Raw genomic sequence first — 25,879 nt, 5'->3', positions numbered from 1 at the left:
GTTATCACTTTACTGAGTGACTGAAATGCAATTCGGGTACCTGTGAACATAAAAATATGTTAGAATTCATTTTCTAAACACGAACTATTACGGTACTGTATGGTTACTTACATATTAATTACACTATTAATATTTTCACAGTTGCTTCTTTAATACAAAATTAAAGCCAACGGAAGAACAAACGTAAAACATACTTACTAATGACAGGTTTGTTGAGATGCAATTTTCTGTGTGGACAGATGTAACTTTTTCATACGGTGGTAAGTCGCATCAATCCCAGGAGTCACAGAAATCGCAGAAGTAGCACAAATCGCAGTAACAGCAGTGGTGGAGTGCGGAGTGATACATGACCTAGGTTCCTTAACTGCGACTCTTAACTGCGACAAATCACGGTTAAGAATAACAGATACTGAAAAGTAGCATTCATAGAAATCACTGATATCGGAAAATCGCAGTTTAGCCCATCACTACTATAAACTCTTCTGAGAGCAAAAACAGCAAGTCCGTCTGTACCAACAAAGATGATACCGAGCGAACGTCACACACGGGCGCTCACCATGGAAGACCACGTCTCTCCACTGCTGGCCTCCCAGCAAGGCTCGGGTCTTCACCCTCGTAATTCCGAAAACGAATCATATTCCAGAAACCACGGAATATTCTCCCTCTACAAATTCTTCCAAACGCCGACCAACCATATTTAGTCTTTTGCCGTCCAGCGCAGAAAGTTTCCGAGGAAAAACCTATACTCGTACAGTGGTAGGTTTCTGAGTAAAAATCCTTGGAAATAACACATCCTACGTGGTTTCCGAGGCGACGCTTCCTCGTTCCTTTCAGTTGCGTCCAAGATTTTCGTAGTTTCCCCAAGTATTATCCTTCCCATCCGGCTACAACACCGGCCGGTCGAGACCCTACAGTGCCCCAGTGCTCAGCTGTCCCAACGTCCGTCTTGCTACTTCCTTTGTTTAAGCGGGACCAACACACCTGTGTGGGCCTTCCACACAGGGCCTGAGTTCCACCTGCTGATTCATTTTCACTGTCGCTCCAACCCCTACTATAGTTCAATTCTTTTATCTTGGCGGCTCGCGCATGCCCGCCTAGACGCGGGATATTGCTGCGTTGCCAGTTGCACACGACGCACGCGCCAAGAGAAGCAGCGCCATAGTATAGCATAGTTCGCAAGCTTACGTTTAGCGGGGAGCGCGCAGTTCATGAAGTAAAGCCACCACGGCCGCATTAACCCTTTCGCTGCTACAAAGACGTGCTCCCTGCATTCCGCGCTGTGGGCGATTTTGTCACTGCACTGCTCGCCTGTGCAGACACATTGTGTTCCGACTGCTTTGACACTCTTTATCCTTTTCACCTTTCACTTTAAAATAAAGCCAAACGCGCCCTGTGTAAATAAAACTTTTATTACAGTCGCGAAAGACGGAATATTTCTCAATATTACATACGACACCTATGTGGTACTTAAATTAAATGAGATATTGTTATACAGTAAATATTATATGAAATTTAGGTATCTTGTCCACATTTCATTCTCAACATTGTGGCAACTAAAATCGACCATACGGAAAGTATACGCTATGGACTTTTACCTCTGCAAACTCTTCAAAATTTCGTGCAATGGTTTACTACATTTAATGCTACACATCAAAACAAAATTAAGTCATTTATGGGGGGAAGGTATCAGTCAAGAAGACGTGTAAAAATCAAATTTTTTGGCCAAATAGTTTTTGTGAAATCGAATAGTAAGTGTGTCAAAGCAGTGGGAACACCATGTGTCTGCACAGGCGAGAAGTGCAGTGATGACAAAATCGCGCACAGCGCGGAATGCGGGGAGCACGTGTCTGCAGCAGCGAAAAAGTTAATGAAGAGGCAAAGCACTAGAAATTTCATTCAAACGAATAAATATCGTGAAGTAAGGCACTCCAATATTGTTTTTAAATGAAGAAAATCTTAAGCACCGCACAAGGTTTGAACTCGTAACCTTTCATTTGGCAGCCAAACACCTTAACCGTTCCGCTACATCGGCTCATCGAACAGAGCATCTCTATAAGGACTCCATAACACCTCACGCAACTACTTATAAACACTGTTGGTATGACTATGAATTACTCACGCTTCGTCGAAGTACAATAGGAAATAAACAATTACCGCTGTTCTTTATTGTGAAAAAGCAGTTCGTGAGATTCAAACAAACACCTTTCCTTGCTATCACCTGAATTAGGAGTCTTATTGCTTGTTTGGTTTAATTAATTATTAGAATATGAAGCAATTGGTATAAAGAATGCTTTTTCCAAACTTTCTATAAAAGAAAGTCTGCTATCAAGACATTGCTTTTGTTCTATTACTGTATTTATGACTGAACGTTTCTAAAACTGAAGAGACTCGTCCGTGCTCTGCACTGCAGTCGAGATCTGGCAACGTCGTTCTCTGTTCATTGTCTGACTGTGTTTTCTGACGTCAGATGCGCAGAACGAACCTAAACTCGGCCGCCAAGGTATATGACGCGCACTTTAGTATGATAAGAAAGACACCGTCACCTTTCATGCAATAAGCGTTAACAATTATTTACAAGGCGTAGTGACAATGTCAGTCTCCTTTATATATTCATATATACGTTGTACAATCTATCACATGGTATCTAATTGTGTTTGTAGGTCACGGCAAAGTATGTGGATGGGTGCCAGAAAGGTGCGAAATTGTAGGAACCTTACACAGTGTAATTTTAGTGGTACTTTCGTTCTCGGAATAAATATGCTGGTGTGCAACGTACTGTTAGTTGCTTTGTAAGTAAGTCAGTCAACTTTGACAGGTGTGGCAGGTACCGTTGGGCCTCAGAAATACAGAACCACAGCGGCGTGTTTGCTAAGCACTGGACGAACATACCCCTGTTACGAGTCCAGCGTCCTGGTACAGGCAATTTACATAAAGTACGTTGTTGTTTAGAATTTGGACCGTCGTTATGATCTCTGGTAGCAAACTGTTGTGTTTTATTTCGTTTGACACGAAAAATGTGACAAGTCAGATTCAAGTAAAAGCGAGGGTAAAGACCGAATAGGTTACAACACAAAGGAAGCAAGACCGATACGGACGCAAAGCAGCGAGTCAGTAGCCTGTCCAACTCGTGGGCCCAATTCGGCGACCGGCTGAGGCACGTAACAGCAACCTCGCTTACCACCGGGATGACGCAGCCATTGTTTACCCCTTGTTTGCTCCACGGCCAATGAAATCTCCGCCAGCAGAATTTAGCGAGCTGTATCGCCCCCAGTTGGGAAGCACATGCGCTTCACTTGGCTCACGCGCAATCCGACTGCATGGCCTGACAGAACTGAACCCCCACATAAACAGCACTCCGCTGCTTCTTTAACGACACGCAAGGTCCGGATGGAATCCCAGTTCGGTTTTAACGGCAACTCTGTGGCGTTGGCCCATTAATTAGTTTGCATTTATCACGATTCTGTCACCAAGAGCAAGTCGCAAACGACCGGAAGAAAGCGCAGGTGGCTCCCGTATGTAAAACGAGTAAAAGGAGGACCCACAAAATTACAAACCAATATCCTTAACATCAGTTTGCTGTACAATTCTTGAACGTATTTTCAGTTCCAATATAATCAAATCCGTTGAGATGGAAAGGCTCCTGTATAGAAATCAGAACGGTTACAAAAAGCTTTACTCATATGGAATCTAGCTTGCCCTTTTTTCGCATGATATCCTGTGAAGGGCAACAAGCAGGTTCTTTATTCCTAGGTTCCCGAAAAGCATTTGACAAGGTACCCCACTGCAGACACAAGTGTCTTGAAGGCTTCTTGATAGGACGCAGTACGATTTCCGTGACCTCGAGTGTTCATCAGAGACAAATGTATCGTCAAGAGTGCCTCGGGAAGTGAAACTGGACCACTATTATTCTCTGTATACATAAATGATTTGACGGACAGGGTCAGCAGCAACCTGTGACTTTTTCCTGATGATGCTGTGATGTACTGGAAGATATCGTCGTTGAGTCACCGTAGGAGGATACGTGATGAATTAAACAGAATTTCTAGTTGGTTTGATTAATGACAGCTAACTTTAAACGTAGAAAAATGTAAGTTAATGCAGAGTAGTTGGACTGTTTCTCCTGGGTGGACTTGACTTGGGTTTAAAACAAGTGTAAACTAAATGTTACGATAAATTTTATAAATAATCGACAAGTATGCCAAACAAGAGGAGATAGAACTACAATGGACATGTTATTCCATGGACTCTTGCGCTTATATGCATGAAATATCTTTCCTTTGTCTTTCACTTATGTTATCTGCTTGGATTCGGACCTAAGTGGACGTTCTTGTGTAAAGCTCATCTTGCTGTACCAGCTGATAATGTAAGTTGTACTTAAAACCCGAAAAATATAATGGTTATTTTGTCAAAAGAACTTGTGTACGTGGTCATTCAATTGGTGGTCTGATACCTGGATTGTGGTAAGTAGATATGGGCCTTCTTAGAGAAATCTTTAACATTTTTCTTTGAGCTCATCTACGAAGCGTGCCGACGGTTAGGACAATTAACCTTATTTTAGATCCCACGAGAACAGAGGCAGCTACTAATAATTTAACAATTTTATTTACAGATTTTCTTTGTATAACGAAATTACATCCCAGGCAGTAAAGGTCTGGTCACAGGATTCCAGATCCATTATAGGATTTCATTTGTAGATGCTACTCTTGTTATCTAATATTGGGGAATCGAGACGAAACCACGATGTTAAATTACGTATTACAGTAGTGTACATCGAACAACTTGGCAAATATTCTCTGGTTCAATGAGCACACGACTTCTCACGAGCCTGGAATAACATCTGTAGTGTTGGATAAATAAGAAAAGGACAATTCATTATCGACGATTACGTAACTACCATGAGAACTGAGCAAGTTTACTGGGTGCTTATACACGTCGGGCTAAATTAAACAACATATTATACTGTTAATAATATTCCTACAGTATTTATTTCTCTTTTATACTGACCCATTGCATTAATGTGTGTTTCTCTTTTTATATAAGTCACGGCTCATATTCATTCTATTACATTACTCTGATAGCAAAGAAAAAGAGTCACAAATAATTTTTATTTTATTACATTACGTAGTCTGCTTATTGACAGTCAGATAGACGCAATATCTAGACGTAGCGCTGCAAAGCGTTATGAATTGGGACGAGCATGAACGGATTGTAGTGGGGAAGACGAATGGTCGCCTTGGCTTTATTGGGAAGAGTTTCAGCAAAGTATGGTGGTTCATCTGTAAAAGAGCCCGCTTACAGAACACCAGTGCTACCCATTCTTTAGTACTGCCCGAGTATCTGTGATCCGCACTAGGTCTGATTAAAGGAAGACATCGGAGAAGTTCCAAATCGGTCTGCTGTATTTGTACCCTGTAAGTTCGGAAATGTTTCAGGAACTCAAAGGGGAATCCGTGGAGACAAGGCGACGTTCTTTTAGAGGATAACTGCTGAGAAAATGTAGAGAACCGGCGTTTGAAGCAGGATACAGTACCATCCTACTGCCGCCAAAGAAAATACCGCGTATGGGCGTCGAACGTGAGATAAGGGAAATCAGAACTCTTACGGAGGCAAATAGGCAGTCGCTTTTCCCTCGCCCTATTTGCGACCAGAACAGGAAGGGAAATTATTAGCGGTAGTACAACGTACCCTCCGCCACGCACCGTACTGTGGCTTGCGGAGTGAGTATGTATATGTAGATTCATTTAGTTAGTTTACACTGCATTTGTGAATCGCAATACGAAATTTTTCAGAGCAAAGAGATAGCTGATACCAGCTTTGCTGTAGAAACCGCGTACTTTGACACAATGAACGAAGCACTACCGCTTGTTCGTTCCCCGCCGCGCCGCTGCGCAATATTTCGGCAGCAGTGGAGCATTGCGAGTGACGAGCAACCGTTCCCCGCGAACGTTTAAATGCAGTACGTGCAGAAGGTGATAACTGGGTAATATCAGAATTATGGCCCAAATTTACGCGCAGTGTCTGTTTCTGGAGCCGATATCTTGCAAATGAGATTTTTTATGTTTAAGATATAACGTAAGTTGGTAATGTTCTCTTGTTAGCAGCACACCTTTCCGTTCTCTCCGAAAGCTACCCTCACAGCGCATAACACAGCCCATGTACCGACACGTTGCCGACGAAGCACGTGATGGCGGTGGACAAATGTTCACGCAGTCTCCCATACCGCTCAATGGCAGCGGGGTTGCTGGTGTCCATACTGACACGAATATGTCCACACAACTTTGTGAAATTTATTTGCTGTTGAGTTAATTTCCACTTAATAAATTAATCCATGATTTTTTTTTCCAAAACAGTTTCATTGCACACTACTATTACTTCGTTGAACAACTCCATAACGCTGAAATCACAGACATTTATATAAGTTACTTCCCTTTGCATCATGAGGGACAAGTTAATTTCGTGTTTCTTGACTTCCGGATGCTATTCCAGACAGTATCATACTGGTACCTAGTGAAAAAACTGAGGCCTATGTAATATCGGCGCGTCTTTCTGGCTAGACGCAGAACTTCATAGCGTATAGAATTCAGCGGGTTGTTCTTATCAGACTGAAATTGTTAGTTCTAAATGTGGTCTCAGAGAGATGTAAACGAGTTTAATATGGCTACTATCCACATCTGTGTAAAGTGTCAGTTGGATAACCTCCGAAGAAACCTCAGGCTGTTGAGGATTAACGCTGTTTTACTTCGATACGAAAGACACATTGCCAGAAAGCCGTAGTGATATTCAGGAAGACATGCGGAGAGTGGGCACTTGGTACAACTGGCTCTCCAAGTTAGTTAATATAGCGTATTAAGCATAAGCTCTCTTGTTTGTTTACAATTCTCAAGAAAAGCAAACTGCGCGATACCAATGGACATACTGTCGAAGACAGCGCTGCCAAAGCAGAGTTACTAAACACAGCCTTCCGAAAAACCTTCACAAAAGAAGACGAAGAAAATATTCCAGATTTAGAATACGGAACAGCTGCCAGCATGAGTAACGCAGCAGTAAATATCCTAGGAGTAGTGAAGGAACTTGAACCACTTAATAAAAACAAGTCTTCTGGTCCAGACTGTATACGAATTAGGTTCCTTTCGGAGTATGCTGATGCATTAGCTCCATACTTAACAATCATATAAAACCGTTCGCTCGACGTAACATCCTTACCGAAAGACTGGAAAGCTGAACAGATCACACCAATATTCAAGAAAGGTAGTAGGAATAATCCACAAAATTACAGGCCCATATCGTTAACGTCGATATGCAGCAGGATTTTGGAACGTATATTGTTTTCGAACATTATGAATTACCTCGAAGAAAACGGGCTATTGACACACAGTCAACATGGGTTTAGAAAACATCGTTCCTTTGAAACACGGCTAGCTCTTTATTCACATGAAGTGCTGAGTGCTATTGACAAGGGATTTCAGATCGATTCCGTATTTCTGGATTTCCGGAAGGCTTTTGACACTATACCACACAAGCTGCTCGTAGTGAAATCGTGTGCTTATGGAATATCGTCTCAGTTATGTAAATGGATTTGTGATTTCCTGTCAGAGGGGCCACAGTTCGTTGTAACTGACAGAAACTCATCGAGTAAAACAGAAGTAATTTCTGGCGTTCCCCAAGGTTGTGCTACAGACCCTTTGCTGTTCCTTATCTATATATACGATTTGAGAGACAATCTGAGCAGCCGTCTTTGGTTGTTTTCAGTTGAGGCTGTCGTTTATTGACTAATAGTCATCAGAAGATCAAAACAAACTGCAAAACGATTTAGAAAAGATATCTGAATGGTGCGAGAATTGGCAGTTGACCCTAACTAACGAAATGTGTGAAGTCATCCACAGGAGTGCTGAAAGGAATTCGTTAAACTTCAGTTACACGATAAATCAGTATAATCTAAAAGCCGTAAATTCAATTAAATAGCTAGGTATTATAATTACGAACAACTTAAATTGGAAGTAACACACAGAAAAAGTTGTGAGGAGGACTAACCAAAGACTGCGTTTTATGGCAGGACAATTAGAAAATGTAACAGACCTACTAAGGAGACTGCCTACACTTCAGTTGTCCGTCCTCTTTTAGAATACTGCTGCGCGGTGTGGGACCCTTACCAGATAAGACTGACGGAGTACATCGAAAAAGTTCAAAGAGGGGCAGCACGTTTTGTATTATCACGAAATATGGGAGACAGTGTCACACGAATGATACAGGATTCGGGCTGGACGTCATTAAAGGAAAGGCGTTTTTTCGTTGCGACGGAATCTCCTCACGAAATTCCAATCACCAAATTTCTCCTCCGAATGCGAAAAAATTTTGATGACACCGACGTACATAGGGAGGAACGATCACCACGTTAAAATAAGGGTATCAGAGCTCGTACGGAAAGATATAGGTGTTCATTCTTTCCGTGCGCTATACCAGATTGGAATAATAGAGAATCGTGAAGGTGGTTCAATGAACGCTCTGCCAAGCACTTAAATGTGATTTGCAGAGTATCCATGTAGATGTAGATGCAGAAGTAGAACGACCATATGAGCCATTTATGTAATGCAGATGCTAGACCTTGGGTCGTCAAACTGTGACACGCGCGCCGCATATAGCCTCGAATCAAGAATTCGCGCCGCCCGCGGTTCTCAGCCGCATTTCATAACAATATGCGTCTACCAAGTAACGAACGAATCCAAAAACGTCAACTAACGTAGAGATTTTGTCAAGTCTGCAGTTCTAAAGCATCGACTGCACACAGACCACCGCAGTACCGCGAAACGACATTAAGAAGACGCTGACCCGAACTAATGGAAAGAGCGGACAGCACCACACCTCCAAGAAGACGGAGTTCAGGGCTCCCTGTCAACGCTGAGAAGGGGAGCCCACGGCGTTGGGATCACAGATTTACTTCAAGCATCTTTACATCTCTAGGAGGCCACTAAAACAACATAATGTGTAACAAGTAAAGTGCACTACTCTGGCAATTCCGAGAAAATTGCAAAATAAGTTTTAAGCATCTACTATGTGACTAATGTATCTGTGCGAAGGTGTTGGACATTAGAGTTCATGGTGGTCAAGTGAGGCCAGCACGGTAGCTCAGCCTGTTCGGTCAGAGGGTTAGTTGCCCTGTGTAATAAACAAACAGTGGGTGACTGGATCAACGATGAACTTGACCGGGTGTCATGGCGAGTCCGCCGTAACAAATGCAACGCATAAAATGACATAAAGAATGTACATAGCGTTAGAGTTTCGTAAGACTAGCGTGCGTGAGGCGACGATTCGACTCTCGCTCAAAATCTATTTTTTTCATTACTGGTCACATATTTAATTTTCAAAATGTAATCGAGGTTTCCCTTAGAAACTCTGAACATTCCCTGTAAATGCGCGAAAACTGCATTCATTCGGTGTAGTAGATGCATATTCCGTTCATATTTTCCACGTCTGTATGACAAATATCGTTCTGCAGCGTGTGACTTCGAGAGAACATCCGATGAGTAAATGTACATACTGTCATGATTTGGCACATTGTGACTTGCTGTATTACTGATTATGAATAACGTCATTAATATAATTATTTATTGAGGTTTGACTTGGGATTTCGAAACCTGTCCCTCGTCCTTGAAAATTTAATTAAAAATAGAAAATAGTCAAAGAACATATGAAAAACACTATGACTTGTTGACACCAGTGCCTACCAATTTAAATTGTATATTACAGGTATGTTCCTACCAACTGTTATGTTCATATGCAGATGTAGTTGTGATTTCCTGTTTTATACTCTGATCGTTATGTAAAAAATTTTAACTTCTAGCACTGAGGATGGTCAGTAAGTGACCGAAAATCGATTTTGCGGTTAATAAAACAAAAAAAATACGACCAATGCTGTCTCTCCTTCCAAGTATATCTAATCATTTACATACCAGCCGAAAGTGTGCACACGTACGAAGCTACACTCACATCTGTAAATGTCTTCTAGATGCTTCACTTTTCTTGTCAGGCAGGCTAGTTCGTATAGCCTCCTGTTAAAGGCGTTAGGGCCGCAATTCACCGATCCCCTATCAGTGATAGTGACAACGCGAACGTAAGGGCATAGACTTACAAATCGAAGCAGTAAGCTGACATTTTCATAAAGTGGAGTCTATAGCTCCATCGTCCTATAGGACGCGGGTACAGCGACCGACCGTAGCCTTATTCTCTACACAAGCAGTCTGGATACGAATACCGCAGGACGCCACGTAGCTCAGCAGCTGTCTTCTAACCTGCTTCCAACCAGTTTTCCTGTAACTAGGATCGAACCTGAATCCCCCTTTTAGCAGTCTCGTATGTTACATACGAAGTAAATGATATCAACTACCCTATTTATGGAGGTCGTCAGTTTTATGACTGACGGCCGGTGTGACCGAGCGGTTCTTGGCGCTTCAGTCTGGAACCGCGCGATCGCAGGTTCGAATCCTGCCTCGGGCATGGATGCGTGTGATGTCCTTAGGTTAGTTAGGTTTAATTAGTTCTAAGTTCTAGGGGACTGATGACCTCAGATGTTTAGTCCCATAATGCTCAGAGCCATTTGAACCATTTGATTTAATTTTATGACTGGTTTTGTTGTTACCCGCCACTTGTAATAAGGCACCTTTCTTGTACATATACGTTATGCGTCCTTAATGTCATTGTTTACACTACCTTCTGCATTGTCATATCGTTGGTTATTACTAATTATTCTTCCTTTTAGAGATAGTTTCCCACCCGAAGGGCAAGAGATTTCCTTGAAACTCTTTCATCTCCTCAGCCCTCATTGACAAAGCTGTTGGCCGAACGATGATGACTTCTTGTACCGGAAGTCTAGCTTCGTAATGATCGTCAAAATAGAGTGAGGAAGCTTAGAATTTAATGTATCTTTGCCAACAAAGTCACAAGAGGAGAATGCTAAGCCAGAGAAGGGTTCAGGGGTATTCGTTTGAACTGTGAAAATAAATCATGAAATTACAATATACAGACGGCTATACGGAAGTTGAACTTAGTATTATGTGAATACTACTCCGGTGCATTATGAATGTTCCACTTCTCTCATTAATATTAAAAGTACAAAATATTGGGTATGGCGCTTGCCCTTGTTAAAAGCGAGGAACACATTGGTACGATTCTAGATATGTGACCAAAAGTATCCGGACATCCCCAAAAACATACGTTTTTCATATTATATGCATTTTGCTGCTACCCACTGCCAGGTACTCCGTATCAGCGACCTCAGTAGTCATTAGACATCGTGAGAGAGCAGAATGGGGCGGTCCGCGGAACTCACGGACTTCGAACCTGGTCAGGTGATTGGGTGTCACTTGTGTCATACGTCTGTACGCGAGATTTCCACACTCCTAAACATCCCTAGGTCCACGGTTTCCGTTGTAACAGTGAAGTGGAAACGTGAATGGACACGTACAGCACAAAAGCGTACCGGCTGATGTTGTCTGTTGACTGACAGAGACCGTAGACAGCTGAAGAGCGCCGGCCGCTGTGGCCGAGCGGCTCTAGGCGCTTCAGTCCGGAACCGCGGGACTGCTACGGTCGCAGGTTCGAATCCTGCCTCGGCATGGATGTGTGTGATGTCCTTAGGTTAGTTAGGTTTAAGTAGTTCTAAGTTCTAGGGGACTGACGACCTCAGATATTAAGTCCCATAGTGCTCAGAGCCATTTGAACCATTTGAAGTGGAAGAGCGTCGTGAAGTGTAATAGGCAGACATCTCTCCACATCATCACACAGGAATTAAAAACTCCAATTGCAAGTTCTAAGACAGTTAGGCAGGAGGTGAGAAAACTTGGATTTCGTGGTCGAGCGGCTGCTCATAAGCCACACATCACGCCGGTTAATGCCAAACGACGCCTCGCTTGGTGTAAGGAGCGTAAACATTGAACGATTCAACAGTGGAAAAACGTTGTGTAGAGTGACAATCACGGTACAAGACGTGGCGATCCGATGGCGGGGTATGGGTATGGCGAATGCCTGGCGAACGTCATCTGCTAACGTGTATAGTGCCATTAGTAAAATTCGGAGGTGGTAGCGTTATGGTGTGGTCGTGTTTTTCATGGAGGGAGCTTGCACGCCTTGATGGTTTGCGTGATACTATCACAGCACAGGCCTACACTGATGTTTAAAGCACCTTGTTGCTTCCCACTGCTGGAGAGCAATTCGGGGATGGCGATTACATCTTTCAACGCGGTCTAGTACCTGTTCATAACGAACGGCCTGTGGTGGAGTGGTTACACGACAATAACATCCCTGTAATGGACTGGTCTGCACAGAGTCCTGACCTGAATCCAATAGAACACCTTTGGGATGTTTTGGAACGCCGACTTAGTGCGAGGCCTCACCGTCCGACTTCGATAGCTCTCCTCAGTGCAGCACTCCTTGAAGAATGGGCTGCCATTCCCCAAGAAACCTTCCAGCACCTGATTGAACGTACGCCTGCGAGTACGGAAGCTGCCATCGAGGCTATGGGTGGGCCAACAACATATTGAATTCCAGCATTAACGATGGAGGGTGCCACCATCTTGTAAGTCATTTTCAGCCAGGTGACCAGATACTTTTGATCACAAAGTGTAGCGTAAGTAGACTAAAAACGCAGTTTATAGGAAAGTGTATGCAAGTTTACGTAAGAACTATCTGCGATTAAAATCGGTCTATATATATATATTCAACATAGAATCAGCGGATGAGCCAGTGTATTTTTCCTCGCGTCGTCTTTTACGAATGAGTGAGTAGTGTCAATACATGTACGTGGAATTGTGAAGGACAATGGGGGAAGAAATGACGTCAGCGCGCATTTCCAGGAAACCAAGCTTGATATTGTCGTACTTATATACACTCCTGGAAATTGAAATAAGAACACCGTGAATTCATTGTCCCAGGAAGGGGAAACTTTATTGACACATTCCTGGGGTCAGATACATCACATGATCACACTGACAGAACCACAGGCACATAGACACAGGCAACAGAGCATGCACAATGTCGGCACTAGTACAGTGTATATCCACCTTTCGCAGCAATGCAGGCTGCTATTCTCCCATGGAGACGATCGTAGAGATGCTGGATGTAGTCCTGTGGAACGGCTTGCCATGCCATTTCCACCTGGCGCCTCAGTTGGACCAGCGTTCGTGCTGGACGTGCAGACCGCGTGAGACGACGCTTCATCCAGTCCCAAACATGCTCAATGGGGGACAGATCCGGAGATCTTGCTGGCCAGGGTAGTTGACTTACACCTTCTAGAGCACGTTGGGTGGCACGGGATACATGCGGACGTGCATTGTCCTGTTGGAACAGCAAGTTCCCTTGCCGGTCTAGGAATGGTAGAACGATGGGTTCGATGACGGTTTGGATGTACCGTGCACTATTCAGTGTCCCCTCGACGATCACCAGTGGTGTACGGCCAGTGTAGGAGATCGCTCAACACACCATGATGCCGGGTGTTGGCCCTGTGTGCCTCGGTCGTATGAAGTCCTGATTGTGGCGCTCACCTGCACGGCGCCAAACACGCATACGACCATCATTGGCACCAAGGCAGAAGCGACTCTCATCGCTGAAGACGACACGTCACCATTCGTCCCTCCATTCACGCCTGTCGCGACACCACTGGAGGCGGGCTGCACGATGTTGGGGCGTGAGCGGAAGACGGCCTAACGGTGTGCGGGACCGTAGCCCAGCTTCATGGAGACGGTTGTGAATGGTCCTCGCCGATACCCCAGGAGCAACAGTGTCCCTAATTTGCTGGGAAGTGGCGGTGCGGTCCTCTACGGCACTGCGTAGGATCCTACGGTCTTGGCGTGCATCCGTGCGTCGCTGCGGTCCGGTCCCAGGTCGACGGGCACGTGCACCTTCCGCCGACCACTGGCGACAACATCGATGTACTGTGGAGACCTCACGCCCCACGTGTTGAGCAATTCGGCGGTACGTCCACCCGGCCTCCCGCATGCCCACTATACGCCCTCGCTCAAAGTCCGTCAACTGCACATACGGTTCACGTTCACGCTGTCGCGGCATGCTACCAGTGTTAAAGACTGCGATGGAGCTCCGTATGCCACGGCAAACTGGCTGACACTGACGGCGGCGGTGCACAAATGCTGCGCAGCTAGCGCCATTCGACGGCCAACACCGCGGTTCCTGGTGTGTCCGCTGTGCCGTGCGTGTGATCATTGCTTGTACAGCCCTCTCGCAGTGTCCGGAGCAAGTATGGTGGGTCTGACACACCGGTGTCAATGTGTTCTTTTTTCCATTTCCAGGAGTGTATAAAGGAAGACGCTGGTAAATTTAGTCAAGATTTCTGATACAGTCGACAGCGAATAGACATCATGCCGTAGAAGTGAACGTATTTAGAAGACGACACCGTCTTGTACAAGTCGCCGGAAACGCTGAAGTAGAGGGGTCGGCGTCGATGCTGTCTGCGAATTATACGAAGGTATACCGCGGTGTCTGAGCGCGTACGAACGTCTGTGTCACTAAGATCCTGCCCAGAAAGTTACCCTTTGCCTATAAACAACCACCTATGATTCTTGCTTATATCTGTCTAACGTCTAGAGCCCTTGCTTTCTCTTGCAACTCCCGTACCCGCTGGCGTCACGTTAACATATTGTCCAACGTGACACTGAGGTAATGCAAAGTTCTACTTCATCGTTGGTACACTATAGTTGGAACTTAATACTGAAGTTGAACGCATGAACCTTTTATGTGGATGGGAACAGGCGTGCCGTCTTTGGATTTATGGGCCAGATAACTGAGATTGCGTTGACACCGCTTACGACAACAGAAAGACACACCACGGTGGGAAATTACAGCTTTCTCAGGGAGTGTGATTTTGTGTGTAGCTTGCTGTTTCACTAGCGGCCAACGTTGCTGCTCGCACAGAATCGTGCAGTTAGCAAAACCATCTAGTAGAATTGTTTGCAGAATTACACCGCCACCGCAAGAGAGTTATCGTTCTATGGGTGATGGGGCGCTATGGTATCTCAGAAAATGTTGTCCATAACAGGACTATTCGACATGGGATAACAACGTATGACCCTGTTCCAGAAACAGCCTTCTTAAAGACGTGTGACGGTAAATCACTCTCATGGAATAACAAGTGATAGTTACTGTACCAACGTCGGAGAAGAGGTAACGCATGTATGTGGGTCCATTGATAGTGACCAGGCCAGATATCTCACGAAATAAACGTCAAACGAAAAAACTACAAAGAACGAAACTCGTCTAGCTTGAAGGGGGAAACCAGATGGCGCTATTCTTGGCCCGCTAGATGGCGCTGCCATAGGTCAAACGGATATCAACTGCGTTTTTTTAAATAGGAACCCCAACTTTTATTACATATTCGTGTATTACATAAAGAAATATGAATGTTTTAGTTGGACCACTTTTATCGCTTTGTGATAGATGGCGCTGTAATAGTCACAAACGTATAAGTACGTCGTATCACGTAACATTACGCCAGTGCGGACGGTATATGCTTCGTGATACATTAAACGTGTTAAAACGGACCGTTTACCAATTGCGGAAAAGATCGATATCGTGTTGATGTATGGCTATTGTGATCAAGATGCCCAACGGCCGTATGCTATGTATGCTGCTCCGTATCCTGGACGACATCATCCAAGTGTCCGGACCGTTCGCCGTATAGTTACGTTATTTAAGGAAACAGGAAGTGTTCAGCCACGTGAAACGTCAACCACGACCGGCAACAAATGATGATGCCCAAATAGGTGTTTTAGCTGCTGTCGTGGCTAATCCGCACATCAGTAGCTGACAAACTGCACGAGAATCGGGAATCTCAAAAACGTCGGTGTTGAGAAAGCTACATCAACATTGATTGCACCCGTACCATATTTCTATGCGCCAGGAATTGCATGGCGACGCCTTTGAACGTCGTGTACATTTCTGCCACTTGGCCCAAGAGAAATTACGGGACGATGACAGATATTTTGCACGTGTCCTATTTAGCGACGAAGCGTCATTCACCAACAGCGGTAACGTAAACCGGCATAATATGCACTATTGGGCAACAGAAAATCCACTATGGTTGCGACATGAGGAACATCAGCGACCTTGGCGGGTTAATGTATGGTGCGGCATTGTGAGAGGAAGGATAATGGGCCCCATGTTATCGATGACAATCTAAATGGTGCAATGTATGCTCATTTCCTACGTAATGTTCTACCGATGTTACTACAAAATGTTTCACTGCATGACAGATTAGCGATGTACTTCCAACATGATGGATGTCCGGCACATAGCTCGCGTGCGGTTGAAGCGGTATTGAATAGCATATTTTAAGACAGGTCGTGGTCGTCGAAGCACCTTACCTAGGCCCGCACGTTCACCGGATCTGACGTCCCCGGATTTCTTTCTGTGGGGAAAGTTGAAGGATATTTGCTATCGTGATCCACCGACAATGCCTGACAACATGCGTCAGCGCATTGTCAATGCATTGAGGTTGACGGACATCATTTTGAGCAATTCTTGAATTAATGTGTTATTTACAGGTAATCACGCTGTAACAGCATGCGTTCTCAGAAATGATAAGTTCACTAAGGTACATGTATCACATTGGAACAACCGAAATAAAATGTTCAAACGTACCTACGTTCAGTATTTTAATTTAAAAAACCTACCTGTTTCCAACTGTTCGTCGGAAATTGTGAGCCATATGTTTGTGACCATTGCAGCGCCATCTATCAAAAAGCGAAAAAAGTGGTCCAACTACAACATTTGTATTTCTTTACGTACTACACCAGGGCTTAACAACTGGCCGGTTTTGAGCGCAGGTGCACGGTCGCGGAGTTGGGAGGGAGGGGAGGGAGGGGAAATGCGCGCGCACGTTTGAATAGGGCCGCAGCGTGCCTATTGAATTCGTACCGACTATGTAACGTTTAAAGTACTACGATCAGCTCTAACAGTCACTTCGCTGGTTAAGAATCATGTCAAGTCGCCGTTGTGTAACCCCAACCATGCTTTCGCAGTTCAACCCCCATTGGGAGGAATTGTATCTGTTTACAGAAAAAGGTGTTGCAAAATGTTTAGTATGTCACAAAACGCTGAACTCTTTTAGGGAATTTAATTTGCAGCGACATTATATGTCGTACCACGCGAAAGACTACGAAAGTGGAAAATGTGATGGACCAGATCGTGCACAGGAAGTTATTAAACTTAAAAGGAAGCTATCCGAAGAAGATCGGATGACGAAGAAAAATCATCTGAGGCAGCTCTCAGAGTGAGTTACAAAATTGCTTTGCTTTTAACAAAATCCCTGCGCCCTTTCACTGATGGCGATTTAATAAAAGAATGTTTGGTAGTTGCAGCGGAACGTTTGTGTCCATCTCAAGTTGAACAGTTTCGGATTGTGCCATTATCCAACATGACCATTATGAGTCGCATACAGGACATGGCACACGACTTCCGGAGCCAGCTTACAAATATCTGTAAAGATTTTATGGCGTATTCTCTAGCTCTGGACGAAAGTGTTGATATCACTGGAACAGCGCAGCTTGCCACATTTATTAGAGGTGTTAACAGAGATCTTCAGGTGAGGGAGGAGCTCCTCGATGTAGTAGCCATGAAGAACACTACAACTGGAGGTGATATTTTAAGTAGTGCTGAAGAAAGTGTTGAAAATATAGGATTGTCGTGGAATTCTTTAGTTTCAGTGTCTACAGACGGTGCACCAGCGATGACAGGGAAAAAATCAGGTTTCGTTGCGCTGTTGTAGGAGAAAATGCAAGAACTGACCGTGCCGAATGAAATAAGGGGCGTTGACTGTGTGATCCATCAGGAAAACTTATGTGCAAAGAGTATCAATCTAAAAAATGTGATGAGTGTTGTTCGTACAACCAATTATATACGAAAGCATGGGCTACAACACAGGCAATTTAAAAGCTATGCCTTATTACAGCGAGGTCCGCTGGCTTAGTCCTGGCGAATTATTAAATCGATTGTCTTGCCTATTAGATGAGATAAATATGTTCATGGAAATAAATAACATGAGTGTTCCTGAATTGAAAGAGCCTTCATGGAAATGTGATCTCGCGTTCTTAGCAGATTTAACTAGCCATCTGAATGCTTTGAACATTTCGCTACAAGGTAAATATCTGCTAATTACTCATTTCATAGATCGAATATGAGCTTTTAAAATGACACTTTGGGTGAGTCAGCTGGAAACAGGAAATCTAGCTCATTTTCCTAAATTATCATCCATCCAAGATGTTCGCAAAGACTGTGAACGTTATTCAGATAGTTTAGTTGCCCTTAAGGAAGAATTTGATCAACGCTTTCAAGATCTGACAGCACTAGACAGTGATTTTGATCTGTTCTCCACTCCATATTCGGCGAATATTGAAGAGATTCGTCCTGAGCTGCAACTAGAAATTATTGACCTGCAGTGTGACAGAGAATATAGAGACAAATTTCAGAACAAGAAAAACATTTTGGAATTCTACAGACACTTCCCTCAGGATAGATTTCCTCATTTGCACAAACTGGCGGCTACAATAATATCAATGTTCGGTTCCACGTATGTTTCTGAACAACTGTTCTCTGCAATGAAATGTAACAAGACGCGCCTGAGAAAAGCATTGTCTGATCGAAATTTAAACTGCACGCTGCGCCTACAATGCACAAGAACAATTACTCCGAACATAGACGCAATTGCAAAGGGCAAAAAGTACAAGATAACCAAGAATCCCACACTTCAGTGACACCTTTTATTGTGTAACAGTTCACAAATTAATATGAATGTAGAGGCATACAGTAAGCTAATAAAATTATGTCGCACGTGTACATTCTCCTTTATTTGTTTCATTTGTCGCAGTAATAATTCGTGAGTGATATCCCTGCAGGTGGCCGCGGATTTACATTGACTGGCGGCAGCTGTTGTGAGCCCCACGTGACTCTCCCCACTCTCCGCTCTGGTCCTGTAGTGGGGGTAGCGTGCTCGCGCTGCTCCGTGCTCGCACCTTGCTGCTCACAGCTTGCTCCGCGAGCACGTATGTTGTGAAGCCCTGTACTACACGAATATGTAATAAACAAAAGGGTGGTTCCTATTTAAAAAAAAAAATTGATATCCGTTTGACCTATGGCAGCGCATCTAGCGGGCCAACCATAGCGCCATCTGGTTTCCCCCTTCACGATAGACAAGTTCCGTTCTTTGTAGTTTTTTCGTTTGACGCTTATTTCGTGAGATATTTGGCCCGGTCACGATCAATGGACAACCTGTATATTGCAGAACGTCCTGCACAGTAATGTCACAATTCTCAGATGCATGACAGGAAATTCCTTGTCAAGTGTTTTTTTTTTTTCCTTCAGCTAGGCGGAAAGGGGTTTGTTTTCCGATGATGCTGACGGTAAGGATCGAACCTGAGAGACTGTAGGAGGATACAAAGTGACGTAGAAAAAGCTTCCAGTTGGTATGATCAATGGCAGCTATTTCTAATCGTAGAAAAACGTTAATTCGGATGACTGGGAAAAACAAACCCATGTAGCTCGGGTACTGCATTGGTAGCGTCCTGCTTGACACAGTCATGGCGTTCAGATATCTGGGTGTATCGTTTGCAAAACGATATCAAATGGAACGTTCTCATGGACTGTGCGGCTGGTCCCGGCGGAGGTTCGCCCGCATCTCGTGGTCGTGCGGTAGCGTTCTCGCTTCCCACGCCCGGGTTCCCGGGCTCGATTCCCGGCGGGGTCAGGGATTTTCTCTGCCTCGTGATGGCTGGGTGTTGTGTGATGTCCTTACGTTAGTCAGGTTTAAGCAGTTCTAAGTTCTAGGGGACTGATGACCATAGCTGTTAAGTCCCATAGTGCTCAGAGCCATTTGAACCGGCGGAGGTTCGAGTCCTCCCTCGGGCATGGGTGTGTGTGTTTGTCCTTAGGATAATTTAGGTTACGTAGTGTGTAAGCTTACGGACTGATGGCCTTAGCAGTCCCATAAGATTTAAAAAAAATGGAACGTTCATATGAGGGCTGTGGTATGGAAGGGGAATGGTCGGTTTCGGTTAACTGGGAGAATTTGTGGAAGTGTGGTTCATCTGTGAAGGAGACCACGCATAGCATGCTAGTGCGACCTATTCTTGAGAACTGCTCGTGTGTTCTGCTTCCATACTAGATTAGATTAATAGAAGATATCGAAGCAGTTCAGAGACAGGGTGCTCGAAATGTTACTGGTAGGTCCGAACAACATGCTGGTGTTAAGGGTATGCTTCGTCAACTCGAGTAGGAATCCCAGGAGTCAATGGGAAGTTCTTTTCGAGGATCACTATTGCGAAAATTTAGAGAAGCGTAATTTGAAGCTCAATAATATTGAGATCTGGTGATTGCGGTGCCTAGGGAACACACGAAAATTCATCCTCGTGTTCACAAAACCAATGATGGAAGATGTGTGACATCTGAACAGGAGACTTATCGTCATGGAACAAAGCATCACCATTGGGAACAAACACTGCATCACGGCATAGACATAATCAGCCAAAGCCGTCACACAATCTTAGGCAGTAATGGGACCCTCCACAGTAACCATGGGGTCCTTGGAGTACCACGACGTGCCTACCTAAACCAGCACCAAATACCCTGCCATGTTTCACTCTCGTGACAAATTGTCTGCCAGAAATTGAGAACACTGAGAAACAAGATTCATCTGACCAAATCTCTTTCCTTCATTGCTCCATAATCCACATGTTACTGCTTCTGCACCACGTTTTCCAGTTGTAGGTATTTGCATCACTGATGATGTGTGGGTTTGGAATTCTAGCCCGCCCTGCACTTTCCTGCTACTGAAGCTACCTTCGCGCTTGTTGGCATTGATATGGTTCTCTAGGGTGACCTGAAGTTTTGCAGTGGCTTTCGGAGCTGTCGTACCGTTATTTCTCTACACAAGCGCCGCGTGGGATTAGCCGAGCGGTTTAAGGCGCTCCAGTCATGGACTGTGCGGCCGATCCCGGCGGAGGTTCGAGTCCTCCCTCGGGCATGGGTGTGTGTGTTTGTACTTAGGATAATTTAGGTTAAGTAGTGTGTAAGCTTAGGGACTGATGACCTTAGCAGTTAAGTCCCATAAGATTTAACACACATTTAAACATTTTTTTTCTACACAATCCTCTTCCATGAATGACCATCATTACCATTCAACACACTTTCGCCAACGTGGAGACTTAGCAGATGATGATTTTCCGTTTTCCACTCATGTGGTGTAAATCTTGGACTGGTGTCTCTTGAAACACCAAGTACGTCCGCTATTTTGGCTACAGAAGTACCCGCCATTGGAGCACAAACAATTTTCCGACGTTATAGTTCACTAACTTCGATCTAATGCACATACAACTACACCGAACATTGTTCTGGCCGCAAGTGACATGTGTCGAGGACACTGCACAGGTGCCGTTAGTGTTCAAATACAACAGTGCCATCTATTGCTTTTCTCCACGGACATTTTATCTCGTTGAACGGCGTCTTCAGCATTATTGTCTTAAGTCGTGGAGCATCGACAATGGCTTTCGCTTTTCCACTGACGAAACCGTCTGTATGAATTTCCTACAGCGCAATGGATTTAGCTGGTCGTTGTGGCCGAGCGGTTTTAGGCGCTTCAGTCCGTAACCGCGCTTCTACTACGGTCGCAGGTTCGAATCCTGCCTCGGGCATGGATGTGTGTGATGTTCTTAGGTTAGTCAGTTTTAAGTAGTTCTATGTCTAGGGGACTGATGACCTCAGATTTTAAGTCCCTTAGTGCTTAGAGCCATTTTACGTATTGGGCCAGTCGTTCTTCCGCTCGTTGAAACCGCGAAATTCCTGGGGCTCATTCTCGATACGAAATTTTCTTGGTCTCGCGTGTCTTACCTGGCTGCCCGCTGTACCACGTCCTACATGTCCTCAGCAGTACCTCCCGGGTAGCGTATCGGACCACCCTCCTCCGTCTGTACCGATCTCTTGTCAGTTCGAAACTCGACCATGGATGTTTTCAAATGGCTCTGAGCAGTATGGGACTTAACTTTTGAGGTCATCAGTCCCCTAGAACTTAGAACTGCTTAAACCTAACTAACCTAAGGACATCTCACACGTCCATGCCCGAGGCAGGATTCGAACCTACGACCGTAACCGTCGCGCTGTTCCGGACTGTAGCGCCCAGGACCGCTCGGCCACTCCAGCCGGCATGGATGTTATGTTCATGCATCTGTACGTCCGTCCATCTTACGCCACCTCAATGGAATCCACTTTCATGGCATCCGTTTGGCCACAGTCACCTTTTACACTATGCCAGTTGAGAGTCTGTATGCAGAAGCTGCCGAACTACCGCTGTCATAGCGACGTGATGTTCTCCTCAGCGAATACGCATGCCGTTTGTCTGCCGTGCCCGGCCACCCGTCCCTATGCCTCCTTCTTCGACGACTCCAATGACCGCCAGTACGGCGCGTGTCTCTCTTCTCTGTTAGCTACTGGAATTCACTTTCGCCTACTGCTACGGCAGCTTCACTTCCCAATACTTGCACCTTTCCGGATGGGTGTGAACTCTTCACAACCTTGGCATCGTGGGTTGGTCCGTGTTTTATCTTGGACTTCATTCGCTTCCTAAGGACACTACTCCAGACTTCCTCCATCAGTGTAAATCTCTCGACCTTCGCAGGGAATTTCGCGATAGTATCTTTTTGTACACTGAAGTCTCTCGGACTGACCGTGGTGTTGGCTGTGCCTTCGTCATTGGCACAGACGTTGCGTTTTTCGGTCTCGGCATAGGGAACACTGCTCAGTATTTTACAGCGGAGCTCTTCACCCTGTATCAGGCCACGCAGTACATCCAACGACACAGATTCTTCAATTGTGTCATTTGCACCGACTCTCTGTGACCTTCGTAGCCTTTGTGCTGTACACTTTCAAACCCTTAGTGCACCGGGTCCAGGAAAGCTGTCACTTACTCTCTGTTGATGCAGCCACTGTTATGTTTATGTGGGTACCTGGTCACGTCTTTCTGACGGTAAATGAGGCTGTTGACGCTGCAGTCCTAGTACGTCAGCCCGCTAGTCCTTCCATTCCCTTCTATAATCTCTGTGTTTGTCTGTCAGCAGGGGGTGTCACATTGGCGTCACCACTGGTCTTCCCTTCACGGGAAAAAGTGAGTGGAATTTGTTTTGGTTGGCAGGAGAGCCAACACCATGTTACTAGAGGAGGCCGAAAGGCACGCGTTTTAGCTCACGCAGGCTGGCGTGAGGTCTGGAACAGGACAAGGAAATTAGAATTTCGAAAAACGGACGTAGCTGGTGGAATACTTACCTTTAATCCGTTAATGGTGAACGTCGGTCTGGACGGTACATGATTCACAATATCAAGTAACTGAATATGGCGCCTTGCTAGGTCGTAGCAAATGACGTAGCTGAAGACTATGCTAAACTATCGTCTCGGCAAATGAGAGCGTATTTTGTCAGTGAACCATCGCTAGCAAAGTCGGTTGTACAACTGGAGCGAGTGCTAGGAACTCTCTCTAGACCTGCCGCGTGGCGGCGCTCGGTCTGCAATCACTGATAGTGGCGACACGCGGGTCCGACGTATACTAACGGACCGCGGCCGATTTAAAGGCTACCACCTAGCAAGTGTGGTGTCTGGCGGTGACACCACAGAATGAAACCTCTTCCAGCGGCTTGGCCGGCATCCTCTCGGCCCTCTCGTGAAGAGGAAATCATTTTAGCCAGGTTGCGTATTGGGCACTGTCGTTTTAGCCATCGCCATTTGTTAAGTGGTGATCCCCCACCATTTTGTGCTCATTGTCATCAACCTTTGACGGTTCGCCATTTCCTGATGGAAAGCGCTTTTTTTAACCATTTAGAATCTAATTTATGTTTGCCGTCTGAATTGTCGGCCGTTTTAGGGAACGACGCGATGGCTGTCGACCGCGTTTTACTTTTTATCCATCGTAGCAATAAAGCGAATGACATTTAATCTTTATTTCAGGACCTCCGTTGTCTCTATGACGTATTTTATGGCTCTTTCTCCGAGAGAAAATGACTGTTCGTAGATGTCTTTCCTTCTGTGGACTGGGCTTAACCATTAGTCGCGTTTAACTCCTTTCTCGTGTTACGTCCCCCTCCCCTTCTATAGACAATGTTAGAAATATATGACCGTGTAAGCATGTGCCTAAACAATTTGTATAAAATTTCTAAAAGGCTATCGTTCCGAAGATTCATATAAAGTCCATAAATGAGGGGGAGGTTAACAACAAGATGCCTTCTAGAACAACTTATTCCGTCTACTTAATTACTGTAAAATTTAGTGTGGTTGTTCGAAAGGTTTGTGCTATTATTCACGTACTGTGCCAACGAGAAGGGGCAGCACGTGGATCGGAACAGAATAATAAGAGTTACTGAAATAATTATAGCTAAAAGAAACACGGTCGCCAGCCCAATTGGGCAAAATTTATGTTCGGTACGTGAATTAATGAGCCGAACAGTCAATGTCAAGAATTACTCGAACACGCGCGCCAACAGAGGGCTGCTTGCACGTTAGCAAAAACAATTGAAACATTTACGTAATAAAGCGAGAAAGAAAATAGTCTGCACTCGAAATATCATTAACTAATAGATCTGAAATTTTGAAAACACTTAGATTAATGGTTACTTACTGTTGTGACAATGGCGCTACCTCACAATAACGTCTACTATTTTCATATGAATTTAGGAAAGAGGCAAAAAATAATTAAAAGAAACTCTATTGTCTTTTGAACAGGGATGTAGATGATGATAATTACTGCATCATTTGGTAATTATTATAATGTAGCACGACCGCAAGTCAAAATGTAAACCAGAACTTTACTAACAACAAATTACAATAATCTCTGATATTTGCACTCACTCAATAATTCTAGTTAGTGCTTTTGTTCATTGTACCAGGAATCATTTTAATTTGATTAGTTGATTTACTATTGGCAAGAATTAGATCGCCTCAGACTAAAGTTCAAATTTAAAGTTACTGAGACTGAAATTACTGAATGCTTTACGTAAAAATCTTTAATCTAACTGAATCATTTAGTTCATAAGCAAAATTAACTGACACTGCAATTTTCATTTTTCATGAACGGTACTCGGATTATTGTAACAATAGGACAGGAAAGGAACCTACTTGGTGAATAATTTTAAGAGAATCACGGATGAACAATTTTTGATTAAACTATGCTAATTATTCACTCGCAAAACACCACAAAGTTGAGTAACGCCGTTACAAAGCTAGCTGACAATAAGCTGTGCTGCAGCAATCTTACTTCAGTCCATTCTCGCCGTGACGAAGTTGCTGACGACGATACTGCTGCTGGCTCCTTTCCATGATAGTTAGCGAGCACGGGAGTTACTGGCAATGATATTGGCGTGGTGGGTTCTTGATGTTGCTGCAGCCAATATTTCCACCGCCCACGCTCATCACTTGCCACGTGCCGCTAAACAGTCACTCCTCCAGTACAGTGCACGCCATCCAGGCGTCCGCACTTCACCAAGTCTCACACCAGAGTTCTCCCTCTGTGCAGCGCGCGCTCTGACGTAACATCCTCCCGCGGCCAGAGACGCCGCTACTCCTACGATATTCGTTGACAAAACCCTAACGTTTCCCTAACATTCCCTCAGCGATTACTTAGCAACATTTACATAACATACATAATTGATTATACATCGCCGGCCGCGGTGGTCTCGCGGTTCTAGGCGCTCTGTCCGGAACCGCGCGACTGCTACGGTCTGAGGTTCGAATGCTGCCTCGGGCATGGATGTGTGTGATGTCCGTAGGTTAGTTAGGTTTAAGTAGTTCTAAGTTCTAGGGGACGGATGACCCCAGATGTTAAAGTCCCATAGTGCTCAGAGCCATTTTT

The sequence above is a fragment of the Schistocerca nitens genome, chromosome 5 (genome assembly GCF_023898315.1).
Source record: "Schistocerca nitens isolate TAMUIC-IGC-003100 chromosome 5, iqSchNite1.1, whole genome shotgun sequence".
Taxonomy (NCBI): domain Eukaryota; kingdom Metazoa; phylum Arthropoda; class Insecta; order Orthoptera; family Acrididae; genus Schistocerca; species Schistocerca nitens.
This window is presented reverse-complemented; position numbering follows the sequence as displayed.